Source organism: Coloeus monedula (genome assembly GCF_965178545.1).
Source record: "Coloeus monedula genome assembly, chromosome: 3".
In the NCBI taxonomy this organism is placed as follows: domain Eukaryota; kingdom Metazoa; phylum Chordata; class Aves; order Passeriformes; family Corvidae; genus Coloeus; species Coloeus monedula.
In genome coordinates, this window is record NC_138783.1 from 87,145,374 (window position 1) to 87,162,655 (window position 17,282).

General features: G+C 36.3%; 1 protein-coding gene across 1 annotated transcript in view; it reads right to left on the minus strand.

Annotated features, from left to right (window-relative positions):
* GABRG3 (gamma-aminobutyric acid type A receptor subunit gamma3) overlaps positions 1-17,282 on the minus strand; it is a gene marked incomplete at both ends in the record, with an annotated part of 302,814 nt that overhangs the window by 254,396 nt on the left and 31,136 nt on the right. The window lies entirely within an intron of this gene.

The window sequence follows — 17,282 nt, forward strand, 5'->3', positions numbered from 1 at the left end:
CCTTGGCAGAGGTAAAATGTCTAAAAATTCTTCCAGATAATAACAGGTCATCCTTCATCCAAATAAGAATGATAAATAGATATTACTGAAAAATACTGATGGCAGGCCCAAACTTCTGTCCAGGAGAGATAACATACTATGTTTCATAGAATGAGAGTAAATAAAGATTTAAGAAGATAGCAAGGCATTTTACTAGGCTAACTGCTGAGCTTATTAGAGACCTCTATTCTTGCATATCCATGTTGTTTTGCAAGACACTGTGACAAAGTAGCAAGACAGACTCATGGCTCAGGTCCAATAGCAAGATAAATCAAACTCTGTTCAGAAAGAACCTGGGAGTATGACCCCAGCACATACATTTGAATTGCTTTAAATATGTTTCTTCGGGGCTGGGAAAGGCAAGGCAGAAAGGAAATACAGTCTCAGATATTGCTTATCTAAGTTAATAGCTGGAAATAGTTTTCAACAATCAAGCTAAATTTTGTATTAGCATTTGTTTCAGGTTGTCAATTCGGGAATACATTTTAAAAGAAGTATTAACTGTTCAGGTTATTTCTAAGTGAAAGAGGGCTTTCAAATAGCTTTTGTCATGAAGAAAAAAAAACACAAAGTGATATTTTGTAAGCCCACAAGCTGTAGGCAGCTATTTCTTAATATATCCTATTCCCCTGGGAATTCAGGGACTCAGGAGGAAAAGTAGAGAACCTGAAACAGTTTGGGTCTTTTGCCTGTGGAGGGTTCCTGGGCAGGGAGGTCACTACTTTTCACCGAGTGTTTAAGACACATCAGTATTCTGTTCTGTTGGTGGTATCATTATACACGATGGGATTTCCCATCTCAACACACAGTGTTATTACTATTTATATGGTCATACTGTAACACTTAACTGAATAATACATATTCATATTCTGACAGAATATACTTGATATTACAACAGTTTATGCATAGCCTGTAATTTCTAGCAACATGGAGACACATTCTGGCAAGAAAGTGTTCTCTTCCAGCTTCATTTTTATTAGCAAAGATCATAAAACATCCTGCTCATTAAAATCTGAATCACTTCCACTGGGAGTGCACTTTTCTGAAAGTATTTTCCTACAGCTGGTGGCAAGACAGATCTGCTGGCTAACCAGAGCACTAATAGGACATTATGAAACCCACAATGCAGCATGAAGACAGTTGCATAATCAGAGCGACAATTACCAGCTCTGCTAAAAAATGGTGAGGGCTTAAGCACAACTGAGTAGCATGCAACAAAAAAAAGAAGCTATTATTGTCAGTCGGAGATCCTGAACTAAACTCTTATACATTATATTATTACTTTCATTGCCAGGAAGTGAAGAATAGAGTAATGACAAAGGCAGCAGTATATAAAATGAGACCATAAATCACAGGTATAACAAATGCCATCATTAACTGCAGCACAAGACTCCAGTGTGGATTAAGAGGCTTTAGTCCTAAGTGTTGCTCCAGCATTTCACAAACCCCTGCAGCATACGATAAATGTCTCATCTGGGGTCTGTGGTATCTCTGAACCACAAGTGCACTTACTTGCCCTGACCAGCCTCACCTGGGACCCTCTATCTACAACCCAACTGATTTCAACCCATGGCCATATGTACCTGCCCCAGAAACCTTGTTGGAATGCTGATCTCTGGCTGCATTGAAGTGATGCCTCTGCCTGGCCATGAATCTCATGGATCCTGGCGTGCAGTCGTATTACCACTGGAATTTCAGGCAATTACATAGTTTCAAGTTTATCTGTTACCTCAGGCCAGTACAGCTACCTTGGCCATGCAGATGACCCAGGGAATTAAGGATGATGCTTAGAGGGATGATTTGACAGATTGCTGCAGGTCCTCTCATGGTGGGACTTTCATACAGTTTTCCCTCAGGCAGCTCCTGAGGGATATGATATCCTGAGGGATATCAGCAATTTGGATATGTTGATTAACATCCTAGGTGGAGAATTTGGCCTTTTCCTCCAAAGGCTCCTCCTCTAAGTAGTTTGTGCTGCAAGATAGATTACATTGTAAATTATCAAGACATTTGTAAATAGCCTTTAGAAAGGGGGTTTGTATGCAGTTAAGATAATCAGCAGCAATGATATATGCCTGTGCTGGGTGATCACCAAAGGCCAAAGCCAGAGCTGAGTGGAGCCATTACTCCACTCAGGAGTCTCATCACATCCAGATGAAAGCACTACCACAAGGACCTGCAGTGGAGCCTCTTATTACCATCCATCTGGTGACCAGCTGCTCAATAGATTTGGCTACCCGAGAGCATTATTCTATATTAAGGTCCCAGTAAGCAAGTTTGTCTTTCTAAAAAGCACTGTTCATGACTCTCTCTGCAATAACCGCATGAAGAAAAAGGTAAATGTTTTGATTTATACTCGCATGTTGGAGAAATATGGATTTGCATAATTGTAGTAGCACTTCCATATATTCACTCGTCTGCTATACTGGCCTATGCAGTACTTTGGATATTTCAGTTAGTTTAGATAAAAAGCATGAAAGTAGGCAGAAATTAAATTTTCTGTCCTGTTATCCAGGTACAGAACACCAGAAGCATGCAGTGTGACCCCACCGTTCCTATTTGCAGCAAAATTTCAGGCTGCTCTGTCTCATTAGTATCTACCTCCATACAACAAAAAAACCTTAGACTTAGGTGTAAATTCTCCACAATTTCTACCTAAAACAGCACTGTAAAATTCAAAATTCTGCCTATAATCTCTCAATTAAACTCCATTACTCACACTTAATTTTAAGATATAATGCATAGTTCTTTTAAGTCTTACTTATTTGTGTAAAAGGACAACTAATGGCCTCGGATACGAGGGGAGAAAACTGGCATTTTTACACTGCATTGAAATTTTTAACATTGAAAATCCTTACAAATCAGCATTAAATAGAAAACTTTATTAATTATCTATTAATGTGATTTATATAGAGAGAGAGTTCCTAAAAAAGTACTAAAGAAAATCACATTATCTACAACCTTATTGGAAGCATATGAACATTCTTAAGAATCTGTCAAGTCTCTGATAAAATGTAGGCTTTCTTGGAAGAAGATTAAAGATTCTGTTCAAAGTACTTCTATGAGCAGATGACTGTAGACCTACTTTAATAAACCAGATAGGCTGAGGGATTAAAAACTAATGCTGTATTTTTCAACTGGATACAACCTGAAGTTAAAATACTCTTTTTACATCATACTGAACATTATTACATTGTAAATCTACAAATAAATAATGGAGCTGTACAAGCAAGGAGTGTGGAACAGAAAATTGATTGAATGCATTATTATAAGTAATTTGGTGATTCTGTGGTTGGTTTTGTCATATGGAATGACGGAATTGGGTAATCAAATTTAGCGCTATGTTGTGGCTTGTGACAACAATGTATAATCCTTTAACAAGCTCCCTCTTGAAACACATTTACCTCTCCTTAGAGAAGACCACTTTGTTTTCACTGTTCTGAGAGTTAGCAATATTATTTCCAGCCAACAATGAACCACTGTGCATCTATAATTGTGTATAAGGTTTGTACTAACCTTGTCCTTTGAACTTCTTCATTCCTGCTGTTTAGCCTCGTAAGAGGACACATACCAGCAATCAAAAATCATTTTACTGAACAATGCCAAACCTGTTTAAATTGTTCAGCTGTACTGTTCTGGTGAAGTTGCACCTTCAGAATATAAATCTTCAAATCACCTTCCCTGCCTCTTCAAATGAGCTGGCATAACCATTTATCAGTTTATTTCCTCTCTTGGTTCTGTCAAAATTATATTAAAGACTTCTCCTCCTGGAGGATTTTTGATAAAAGGGGGTTAGATAATACAAAAACATCATGCACACAGATCTGAATCAATCTCAACTGCAGCCAAAATGGTTTGTATAAAACCAGATTTTTTGTTTGGTTTTTTTTCCTAGAAAGTAAAATCCCCAACCTCCTTAAAACTTTTACTAGCCCTTCTTTGCATCTCTTCCATTTTCCAGTCACCTTTGGAAAGGAACTTCAGGTGAATTCTCATCTCATCTTGTACATTTCCTGTTGGTGGTAAATTTGCAATTTTATGCAAAATTAGGAAAAGAGTGGCTAGTTCCTTGATCTATCTGTATGCTTGTACTTCACAGTTGTTGTCTTTGGGATTTTTCCATTTTGTTTAGCTATTTTTCTACAGCACAACTTTCTAATCCAGTTGAGCAGGAGTATTGAGATCATACTGCATTGCCAGTGACCAACAGCCCCAGCTGTACATAATCTCTTTGTACTTGGCAGATAAAGCACTACAAAGCACTACAAGTTTTAATGTTCTTTGGAAAGTGTTTTACCTTTTGAATTACTTTATTCTCAGTCTTGGATAAATGAGCTGAGTTATCAGTAAGTAATCCACTTTCTGTTCTTAACAAGCTCTTTGCCTACTCTTAATTCCATTTTTCCCTAGATCTGTAGCCCTCTCTTTCATTACCCCTTGCACCTCCATCCCACTCCTTCTTCTGCTTGGGATGAAAGTCAGTTTTAGAACTTTGAAGTAAATGAATGCCTCTTAAACATCAAATTTCTTAAGATGTTCAATCAACATGACCTCATTAAATAATTCTCTTAAATTTCCCAAAGTTTACTTTTTAAAATAAATCAACCGACGTGAAAGTTAAGTTGAACTGATGTGCAACCTCATAATTTAACAGGCTTGGATTCTTTTAAAATTATTTTTTCAATACTTACAAAGCAAACATTACAGTTTTTGGCACTCTAATTATTTAGTAAAAAGTCAGACTGCTGTCACATCCAGTAATAACTGAACTTTACGCTGACCTTCACACATTAGCTGAGAAAATTACAAGCCCAAAGTGACCAGACTTTTTCAGTAAAAAAGTAAAAAAATTCTTTTAAGCTATCCAACTTAATTATGCAGTAGAGAGAAATCAGTAGTAAAGCATCATATCAGCTATGACATGCTACACTTATAAGAAGGTATTGCAAAAGATGGTTTGATAAAGATAGACTGAAAATAAGAGTCTAAGTATGAAAGTAAATCTTTAAAATGAAAAGTAATGATTATGTCAAAGAACACTGATAGTAAAATTACTTATAAAGGCAGAAAACCTATCTAATTTATCTCAACTGGAAACTGAGCTTCAAGAAAGCAATCATATATGATTGTACCGTCCTTTCTTTACCAAAAGTAAAATAATATTAAACAATAATCCATTATTCAAGCTGTTTCCTCAAGCAATCTATATCATATTTTGTACTGAATACTATAGTTCTCAATAAGGTTTTCATTATAGTTATGAGAAACCTTATCTTCATACATTGATGCCATTAGTAGAAAAACTTCTCACAGCATCTTTCTGGAAGTCTCTATTAATTATAAAACCTAGTCCTTGGAATATATAAGATGTCCTATACATCCTATACATGGATTTCCTTTAAAAATAAAAGAAAAAAAATCAAAACTTTGAAACCCAACTCTACACATAAATCAAAGGGAGTTCAAACCAAGTCTGTTCTAGTCATAACAGGAATTTGTTAATGAACTATCCCATCCAATAAAGATATTACAACATGATCTCTTCTCCCTTAACAAAACAACCAGCACTTGTGTTCTGGACAATTATTATCACTTACTTCTAAAAAATGTCTTGTTTTCACAAGCTCTGGAACTGTCAGTTGCTCTTTGGAAGACAATGATGATACCAGTCAAACATGACTCCCACTAAAAGGTGGGGAGATTTCATCATAAAAGTACTGGAATAACTAGAGGAATGAGCATCTTTGAATCGTACAGCCTGCTGACAGTGTTAGGACTGGAAGGTTCCACATATCACTCAAGTCTCCATTTCAAAAAAGAGTTTTCTCAGTAAACTGTCCCAGGTTTGTGACAGTTCTAACTGTTGTTGCAGAAGGGAAAATCATGACATATTTTCTTTTGTCTTTATTGCTTGACTCAGTTTCTGTTTCGACAGCTCCTCCTCCTCTGTTTCCAGTACATCCATCTCCTCCTCTGTTCTCAGTTTTGTCTTCAACTTTGTCATCATGGCCATGTATTTCCACATACTATACTCCCAGTCCAAAAATCTGTATCTTATGATCTCTTCTATTGTAGACAGCTACAAATATTTGAGAGGCAGTCAAAACTTCACACCATTTCCATCTTATGCTATAAACCACCAGCAGCATTTCAGTTGCATTTTAGGCCTTCATCCTCTCTTTTTAGAGTATGGTGGATGGGGGTGTGGAAAGCTTGTTAAAAAACATAAAGCTTTCATCAGATATAAGAACAAGTATGTCCCACAGTTTTGGCATCCAAAATTTTAAGACAAACTTCTTCAAATGAAGCATCCAAAATAAATTCTTTCATCTGCTGCCTTCTCTCATTTTGGCATCTCAGTTTAAGCCAATTTTTTTCCTGCCTACAAAGGTAACTTAGCACCACGATATTCCAAGGAATCTTATACAAATTCCTGTCAGCATGCTGAGTATGTAAATGCTCTTTTAATTCCAGATCAGGATATACAGGGCCCCATTAAGTTAGTATTTTTTCAGGATTAGATATTGAAAATTCATACTGCTAATACTGCTTATACTAATTTAGGTAGAATGATCCATTGCCTGCCAAAACTCTAATCTGTTGAAGTGCCCAAGCACATGATACCCTAATCAGTTAGAATGCAAAATATTAAGATACCCATAAATATTCTATTTTTCTACAGAAAATGATTTCTGTAACACTAGCTCTGGATTTTCTAGGCAGAAATATGGGAAAAAGCAATTAACCTGTATATTATAAAGTCCTTGTGACAGCTCTGTTGCCTGCACAGTACTAGGCACTAGTGTTTTAGGATTCCAAAAATTCTTAGGGATGTGCTAGTTTGAACATTTCTGTAAATTTACAGGTAGAGTAGGTTGACCCTGCCTTATCCAGGCACCCACCAAACAACTTTGTCACAACAGCGTTCTGTTGTCTGTACTCATCTATAAGGAAAGGTAAGAAAAAGTAAAGAGAAGAGCAATTAATTGAACAAAATTCAGTGATGAGTCTGAAATACAATCAAAATTATCCAAGTCCTTTCCCAATGCTCTCTTCCCAACTCCACATCACAACATATCTGGTGTGATAAATTACAAACTATACATCAGGTCAGAATTACAGTGAAAAGTGTCAAAAATTAAACATATCATCAATTGAAGTAAAAATACCACAGCTTCAGCCAATTTAGGTAACTGTGTTAGCTATTTCATGACAGTTTCATGTTTATAAAGTAGCTCTCAGTTTTTGAAACTCTGATGAACATGAGTCAATATTACTACATTAAAGGATGCCTAATTAAGTTGCTAAAACATTATGGCTATACTTTCAAGTTAACCTGAAAACTTTAGAATCTGTCTAGAAGAGAAGTCTCAGAAATCTCTTTTACAAAAGAAAAAAAGTGTTTCAGCTTTTAGTATTCTGCAGCCTTTTATCTACCCAACTTGCTCCTATCCTGGTAATGTAATGAAATTGCTCTTGTATAGTTCATAGCAATAGTCGTTAGAATTGCAGATTCTTCTAAAGCCATGCAAGAAGCAAGTTCAATTTTTCCACATAAAGATGGATAAAGAAACTGTAAAATAATTTGCTTTAAGAAAAGCAAAGTAACATTAAGCAAGAACAGACTTAAGCAATGGAAACTACAAAAATTAAATACAGCTGAGAAAAATCTACATACATTAGCTGAACATACCTTTAAAATAATACCAGCAGATTTCCAGTGAGTTTTAAAACCTTATTTTTCACCTTGTTTCAAGAATTTTAGATACAGTCTGAAAGACTTTGTCAGCCCTTCATGCTACTCTTTTACACTCAAATCCCCATCATTAGGTCCTACCCTTAAATTAATATACTGTCTTTTAAAAATTTCTTCTGTCATTGCATGGTAAAAAGAGTTATATCTCCATGAATTATCAAGGGTAAATTAGCATGGTCATGTGTAGGACAAAGAAATAGGACAAAATTTTGCCAAATTAACCCATTTTTACTTGAATAATACTCTATAAAACATCCCTTTTTTTAAAAAAAACCTGTTACTCTGGCCTGGTGTTGGCTTGAATGGCACAACTGATGTTATAAAAATATATATTTTTTTTTTCTAGCTTGATCCTAGAATCTTTATAAAGCTATTAATATTTGGCAGTTAAACTCCAAGGACTTCCTCATTTAGCTCCCTCTTGCCACAACCTTTCTGAGACTGAGGTACCATTAAGAAAATATCTATATTCAGCTGAAGACTCAGCTAATGGAGGAGCAGAAAGGAAAAGGACCATGAAGAGCTTCTAAGAAGCAAAATGCAGTTTCAAGCTCATATTGGGTTCTATTTCTGATTATTTTCAACAAAATAATGACCTTCACAGTTTAACAGAATATAGTGACAAAAATTCAGACAAAAATCAACTAATTTTGACAAATTTATATAGATAAATAAAAATGCTAGGAGTTGGTAAGATAGAGTATAAGACAGCAATTATTTTTAGCACCTATATATAAAACTAAACCAAAAGTACCCGTGGACAAACTGCTTCAAGAAACTAGATGAAGTATAAGGACAGTAATATCACACACTGCTGTTTTCTTCTTGACTTTAAATCCTGTTAATTACAATCTCTTGAGTTATTTCCTATTCTCTTGACTATACTATTCATAATGATGAAAAAAAGTAAAAGCTAAATGGATGCAAGTTACTTCCAAATCAGAATGATTTCATTTTTGTACAAGTACAAATAAAACATTATTCAAAAGATAAAGTCAAATAAGAATCAACTCAAATAAATTGCTAGCTAAATAACAAGAATTCAGAACAGGCTGAGTAATGATCTCATCCTTCTCTCTCTTGCCTTCCTCTAATTGTTTACTGAATTCATTTCCTAGGACAACTCAGTTTCCTCAAAAGAGATCTACGATCATAAAGCAACTATAATGAAACAGCCTACTATCATGAAACTCCTTTTCAGAGCTCTAGAGTAAATTCCTCTAAAACACGAGGAATAATGTTATAATCTTTTGGAGGATTGCTGTGAATGTTAATTAACATATGTACATACTTGAACTTTCTCTTTTTTAATGAGGAGTGGAAAAAAATTGAGAAGCACATAGCCAGACTGCCTTGCCTGTGAATCACCTGTAGGTTGCTAAAGTACTTACCAATGCTTTTAGCGAGTTTGTCAATGAGTTTGTGGACTTTATTCTGCCCTACTCTGCTGGTCCTCAATATGCTTTTAGGACACTTTGCTGATAATATTTTGATGGTCACAAAGCCCTGGTTAACATCAGAAATAAAGCAGTGAATTGCTTAATTAGACAAAATGCATGCATGTAACATTTGCATTTTGCTCAGCCATAATAACGCTTTGTGAAAGCTGGAATAGCTCTGTAATTAATATGCCCAATCTATTAATAAAAGCTAAACCCCAGGAAATAAAAAACAACTTATTTTTTAAGGAAGTGAAAAATGAGTGCTAAAGGAAGGAGCAGACTTCTAAGTTCAAACATTCTGCAGTGTTATTAAATCCCCAACAGCTGTTGCTATCTTTAGTCCCATGGGGACAAATTCATGATATCTGCATTGCTATAGGTTTTTGTTGATAATCTGTCAGACCCTGAGAGATAGCCTGCTGTAGCTGGGCTCATACACACATGAAGTAAGTTCTGCAGATATTAGGATTTCCTTGGCTTCAAACGGTTGCCTTGGACACAAAGAGACACAGACTTAAAAATAGAGCAGTCTCTACATGTGGATTAGATAGTCAGCATTCCTTGAGCCAGACAAATGAAGATAAATCATAGCTAAGAAAGGCTGGGAAGAAGCTTTCTTGCTGTTTCATCTGATTGCTAAATTAAATCAATTGGGGTTGAGAGAATATTGCAATCATGGGTAGCTGCACCAGTATTTTTCTAATGGAAAAGTATTCTTTCATCTGTAGATTAGTTCAGCCAATAAATGTATTCCACAGTTGACATTTCATCTTTGTTACATCAACTTATCAGGATCAGTTACTGCATGAGAAGGCCATTGAAGAGAAAATTTTGAATAATCTCTAGAGAGATTTTAACAGTTTGTCATGCAGCTCTTTCCCACTCTTCTTCCCAAACATCAAATTAACTTTTAAAGGACATCAATTAAAACATGTATCCTTCCATGACAGTAATTAGCCACTATTGTGGATATAAAGAAAGGAAAAGGTATGCATCTATTTTTTGTCCTTCTGTATAGAGTCCAAAAAAGAGAAACCAGTCATGAGGCCTCATATCTGTTTTTCATGTCTTGGTCAGTTTCACCCTGTAATAAATAATCCTATATTGCTGGGCTAAAACTTTGCCACAGAATTCATCACATATTTGTCTGACCTGAGCATAGTCAATGTCCATATTACAAATGTGTCCTTGATCTATTATGCACTTCCTAAAGAATGTCAGTATTGCTTAGATTAAAAGAATAGTTATACCCTCATTAATAGCATTGTGAATAAATGAAGAGGGGGAAAATGGAATTCTGAGAGTTACCATGGGATTAAAAACAATATACGAATTGTTTTCCCATATTAAACTTATAGCCAAGTTGATGGGGTAGAGGCTCAATAAACAGACTATAAAGTGTATGGAAAATTAGCTGGGCTCACATGGGTGTCATCAGTGGTACAAAGCAGAGCTGGAATGCAGTTACTATTGCCATTCCTCAGGGATCGATCATTCAATCTGGTATTCTTTCACATCTTCATTAATGACCTCAGTGATTGATGTGGCATTCTCAGAAATTGTGCATCATACTGTTGGGAATAATCAACATGCTGAAGGTCTGGGTTGCTACTCAGAAAAACCTTGAAAAGCTGGAGAAGTGAATTGACAGAAAACTCACAAAACTCAACACAGACAAATGTAAAGTTCTTCAGCTGGAATTAAATAAATCCACACAATGGCTTTGCAGGAAAGGACTTGGGGACTAATGGACAAGTTGACCATGAACCAGCAGTATGCTGCTGTGCAGACAAGGGACAACCACGCTCTGCTGCAGTAACTAACATATTGCCAGTGGATTGGAGGACATGATTGTTCCCCTCTGTTTAGCCCTTGAGAGGCCACTTCTAGAGTGTTGTGCCAGTTTAGGGGTTTTCAGTAAAAGACATTAACATACTGGAGCGAGTCTATCAGGGGATCATCACAATCATCAGGAGATTGGAAAACATGAAATATGAAAAACAAAATCAGAAAACTTGATTTATTTAGCCTAAGGGGAGCTCCTCAGCTACCTTAATGGGAGAGTATGTAAAATATACTGTTCTCAGAGGCAGGACAAGAAGCAATGGATACAAGATAGAACACAGGAATTTCCAGTTAGATACATATTACATTTTCTTCAACCATGGCAGTGGCCAAACAAACTGGAAGGGGCTGTCCAGAGAGGCTCTGGAATCTCCATTCTTGCAGATGCTCGAAACTGCCCTGGCTGAGGCCCTGAGCAATCTGATCTAACTGAACCTGCATTGGGCTGGGCGAGATGGCTGAATTTCCAGATGATCAGATGACTAGATTTCCAGAAGTCCCTTGCAACCTAAATTATTCGATGATTTTAAGCATGAATCAGAATTATTTTTTCCTCCTTTTTTTCTATCAGTAGCTACATAATTTTTTTTCCTGGTAAATTAAAAAGCAAAATAATACCAACAACTTTTTAAAATAACAAATATTTAGACTTAACTACCACTTTTTCACATCCAAGATAAGCCCGTGTTTAGCTGATTCACACATTCCTAGTCAATTTAGGATTGAAAACACAAATTTAATTCATGCTAAGAACATACATAAAAACACATTCATGCACTGATTGAATGAGATGTCCAACAAAATGGACAGAGTGGCAAATGATAACAAACGAGATTTTGATTCTGACTCTGCAACTGAAACAACCTTTATGCTAGACTGGAATACCACATAGGTGTCCACCTCTGCTGACTCAAGTCAGTCTTCTTGTGACTACTGATGCCTTTTCCTGGTCTTAAAATCAAGAGTCATACACGGTTAGAAGGGGAAAAGGCATTTGACCTCTGTATTTATTTTAAGGATCCTTAGGTGTACGTGTCTAGGTCATATGCATTGAGATGCACCCCGCCGCGTCTATCTCTCCGTGTCTCTGTGTCTCCCCCCCCCAACATTGGGTATAACATTATAGGTTTTACCAATTAGCATACCTATCAAAGATTCCCCAATGAGAGGCTCAAGTGAGCCCCCCTCCCCAAGGAGCCTTCCCCTGGATGGTTCTATCTTAGTTTACAGAATGTGTTCTGGAGAGGACCTTGGGGTCTGGGGCACACTGATCCCTAGCTACAAAGCTTCTAAAATGTTTGGTCTCTTAGCTTGACAAACAAGTCCAAGAATGTAGGCAAAAAGCACCAGGAATAGAGAAGTTGTAAAAGGTATAACAGGGGTATAAAAGAAAAGGTAAAAAATCTTCATGGCATCACTACAAGGAAACGGTTCAAATCGAAAGGAATTATTAGATATACGCTCTGCTTTAAGCATGATTTTTAAAGATTGCCCATATTTGCTCTACCACTTGGACAGCCCAGTATTGAAAACTGAGAAACTCTGCCTGTGGGAAGGACTGCTCCTGTTTGTGCAACCACACTTTAAAGATTTTCATTTAAGAAAAAAGATATTGAGCAGATAAATACAGCAAACCTGAATTTCATCACTCTTTTTCAACCAGCTCACTGATGAGTCAAAATCGGCCCCCCTCCATGCTCTCTTTCACATGTGATTTTGGTACTTGTACGTATAATGAATGAGAGGCTTCTGCTGCTAGTATTTTTTCCATGACCACATAAGGATGTCTAAACTGATGAGACTCTACTATCATACACCTTAAGCAATGGTTTACCACCCAAATTACTTGGAATCTGGATTTTAATTTTGACTGCTTTGGCATTTTCTTAGTTAATACTGAGCCACCTTGATTTCCACTCTATTTGTGCTTTAAAAAAAAAAAAACAAACAACAACAAAAGAAAAAAACAAGGAAAAAAAAAATTCAGCGGTTTTTAAGAGCCTACAAACTTTGTATTGATTAACTTCTGTGAACTTTGAAAATTTTATGATTCATCCATCAGTGATTATAATGTACTTCACACAGAGGAAAACACCATTACTTAGAATACATTGACATTTGCAGTGTTAAATTGTTACAACTTTAAGAGTTGACATTTATACAAGTAACCCTCAAATTCTGAATTTCAGTGTGGTTTGTATATTAGGGTAGTAGTAGGCCTTTAATATTAATTATGTTTATCAGGAAAAGATTATATGAAGGGTAAAATTCACTATAGTTCTGTTGTACAGTGTTATAAATGTCCCATTTGCTAAAGAACTGGTAAGCATGACAGAACTACAGCAGAAAAAAGGCACAAAACCAGGTACAGAATTATGGAAGAGTAGTCAACTGGGCAACAGTTCTACTGGCAAAGAGAGAGAAATGTTATAAAGATAGGGAATAGTGTAAGTTGGGACAGGACAAGATACATGTAAAGGAAAGGCAGAAATAGGACTTCACAAGGGAAATGAGAGTAGAAAATTATGAAAGAACTGAAGTAAAGATTAATTATTTTTTTGGAGATAGGGAAAGAAAGCAGAGGAACACAGAGCACACCCCTTACTTGATAATATGTATCAGTAATGAATTTCAGTATCTTCTTCATTCACTCTTTCCACATGGTATTCTGATTATATACTGCTTTTATGTTAAATAATTTACATTTAGCCATGTAATGTTAGCAGCTTGAAGCAGGAACTCTTAAGAAAGACAAGGGAGACAGAGTGCCTGGGCTTTATTTCCACACTCTGCCAATGGCAGACTGTATGAATTAAACCCCAGAAAGTAACTAATTCCCCCTTCAGATTCCCATTTCCCTTTCTTTTAGTGTGTACAGATCATCTCTTCCCCTGTTCATTTACTTATCCAGCACATTGCATCTGGAAGTCTAGATTTCAATGCTCTCATGTAATACAAGAAATGCAAAGAAAAGCAGTTCTAGTTCTACACTGTGTATGATGTACTTCTTCACCAGTACAGGAAAAGAAGGAGGTGCTAATCTCTGCATTCATCTGAATGACCAAAATTGAAAATTCTGGTCTCAATCCACAGAAGTAGAAAACAATTGTTTAGGTATAAGATTAAAGAATACAAGAAAAGGACTAGCTTACATGGCTTCCTACAGCACCATGGAATCAGCTCAGTGAATTAGAGGATAACTTCTGCTTTTATTGCCCTGCATAAAGAAATAGTGTCTTCAAGCATGGCTCTCAGGTTATATCCAAATCTGTACATTTGTCTGGACTACAATCTACCCTTCCCACAAAACTTTTAGTTACTAAGTGTTGAAAGATTTCTCCTCCCCTTTAACTAATTCAGCTTTGTTTGCTGCCATTATATACTTAATACTCCCTCTCAGCTACAAAATTACTGTCTCCAGACAAAAAAATCTCAGGCAGGGATTGCACTTCCAGTGTAGGAAAGCAACATGAAAAGTACAGGCATTTTCAGGTCAGTGTTCACCACTAACAGAGACCCACCAGTCAATATACAGCTGTTACTAACAAACATAGGACTCCGTGCTCTGCAAAGCAGGTCAGAACAGCTACTGGGAACTACAAAGTAGCTGAACCTTTATAATCTTTGTAAGAGCATGGTTTAGAAAGTTCCTTCTGGTCACAAAGCCAACTGAGACTTCAAGAGCCCAAATATCCTTGAACTTGTAGATGCATCTAGAAATCCTACAATAATGGATACATTTTCCCACTAATACACTTTCTTTTCTTTATATCAAATCTTTTATTCCCTCCATCATGAAGCATTACCTGTTTTACGTCCAGGACAACAACCAACATTTTTTCCATTCATGACTTCTCTCAGTCAGCAGGAGCACCTCCATACTTGATTGACACAAAAAGATTGTACTGTCTCCTGCATACCTGATATAAGAATGGCCTCACTGTTCCCAATAGTTTTTCCTTTCTAAAGAAAAGGTCTAGCAAAATTTTATGGCCACAGTCTATAGAGGGAATAATGGGCAGCACTGAATTTTTTATTATAACACAAAAGATGGGAGATGAAGGTACAATGTCATTCTGTCTTTTCCTTCCAACATCCACAGGAAAATCAACAAATCCTCTTAGCAGGGCTCTTGGAGTCTGCTAGCTTAACAGAATTACAGAATAACAGGGGTAGAAAAGACCATGTTGCCATGCACCTGATCCATTAAAAACTGAAATTGAGCCACGGGCTTGCATAGTTGAATTATATCAGAAAAACACATTCAAGATTCAAAATCATCTGAGAACTCTAGAAAATATTTCAGTTTTCCATATTAAGAGCAAAACTCTCTCCTTCTTTCTTTTCATTATTATTTTTTTTTTTTATTGTTCGTCTATTATACTTTAATGTCAATTATTAAACTGTTCTTATCTCAACCCACAAGTTTCTGGTTCTCCTTCCCACCTCACCTAACAGGGTCAGAGGGAGTGAGAGAGCAGTTGCATGGTACAAACTTTGTGCCAGAGCTTAAAAGAATAGGAGGAAAGACAGGTGAAGAAAGGCAAAAAGAGGTGGCGCATAGGTGAGACACGGCAAGGCAAGGCAAGTGAACAAGCTAAGGGGACAGCAACTTTACCACATAATTGTCCTCTAGAGAAAAGAAAAACCCCAAAACAATATCAGCATACTTACTTCAGAGGCTTTTTAAAAGTATACACAATTTTTGAGAGGAGAAAACAGGTTGAGGAAAATACAGATGATAAGAAAAATAACACTGATCTGCAGAGAATCCGTTGGAAGAATAAGCAGAAGAGAAGCAATATTTCATACTGCACTTTGTACTTTCAAGCTCTACCTTTAAGCTATGGATTGGATAGGTGTGTCAGTTTTGGTTATCTGAAAGAAAATACAGAGCCAAACAATAGTATCTTGGATAGAAAAGTTTCTACACAGCATTATTGGTAAGTATTATAATCAATAATTCATTGATAAAAACTAATTTCTGAAAAATGTATTCTATAGGAAACAGAAGAATGCATTTGTAGACTAACAGATTTTGAACACTCGCATGAATGACATTAAAAATTGCAGGCTGATTTCATAATGCACTAATTTTAAATCAATGAGTGAGCAGGGATTTAATTTACATGCCAAAAATCTGTAGATCCTTACTTCTAACAACTGCACTCTTCTAACATGATGTAGAACGTACCATATGTCATATGCCTTCAAGCAAATCACACTGAACCTCCACCTAAGCCTTTATCTTCTTTATTAAAGGAGTGCTTCTTGCTTAATTATATCAGAGTACTTAGGGGAAAATGAAGAATTTTGTTAACCTTTGCATTCCCCCCAGTAAAAATATTTAATAAATTATATGGAAATAGATTATGGGGTATTATTTGGAGTGTATCATAGTGTCTCCCTTCAAAATATGAGCTGGGTTACTTTCCTCATCCAGTTTTCTGATCACTCTAACAGGAGTTACTCATCCTACATTTAGAAAACATAGGTTATGTTCCTTTTGTATCTGAGTATCTGCAACAATCACTGAAGATGGGTGCAAAATATTCATGGAAATGACTGCAGAATGGGAAAAAAGCCCAAAATCAACCTTGTTACCAGCCACTAAATACCTGGTTTGGGTAGGATTCAGTGGTAAACTCCTGAGCTCAAGTCCTAGCTCTATTCCAGGCTAGGGGAAATCGTGATCTGCATTCTCCTATATTCCGTCATAAAAGCCTCTAATTATTTAATCACTCACTGTATCTCTGTTTAAAGTTCAAGAAATTCTCATAGCTCCTGAGTAGAAAACTGGTCTTTAAAGGGCTATTAGGAACTCAGAGGTTTCAAATGAGACAGTCACTTTACAGCTTGTTGAAAAAAAAGAAAAAACAAAAGCAAATTACCCATTCTCCTCAACCAGCTCCCACCACCCAGCAGCCCTTCTGCTCAAGAGGCTGCCACACTTTTTGCAGGCTCATCTCATGTTGACCATAGTCTGAGCGAGTTTCGGGTAACTTTCTTTTGTCCAGTTTATTTGTTTGTTTCAAACTAGTCCTGAAAAAGATGTAGTCAAACAACATGCAGGCAATCCATCCTTCAAAAACTATTTGTCAGGTAATATATACATGGATTCTGTGTAAAAACCCTCTGAATTTTTACCAGAAAGTGAGATCCCTAGCCATTTTCAATACCTCATCTATAGAGCTATACAA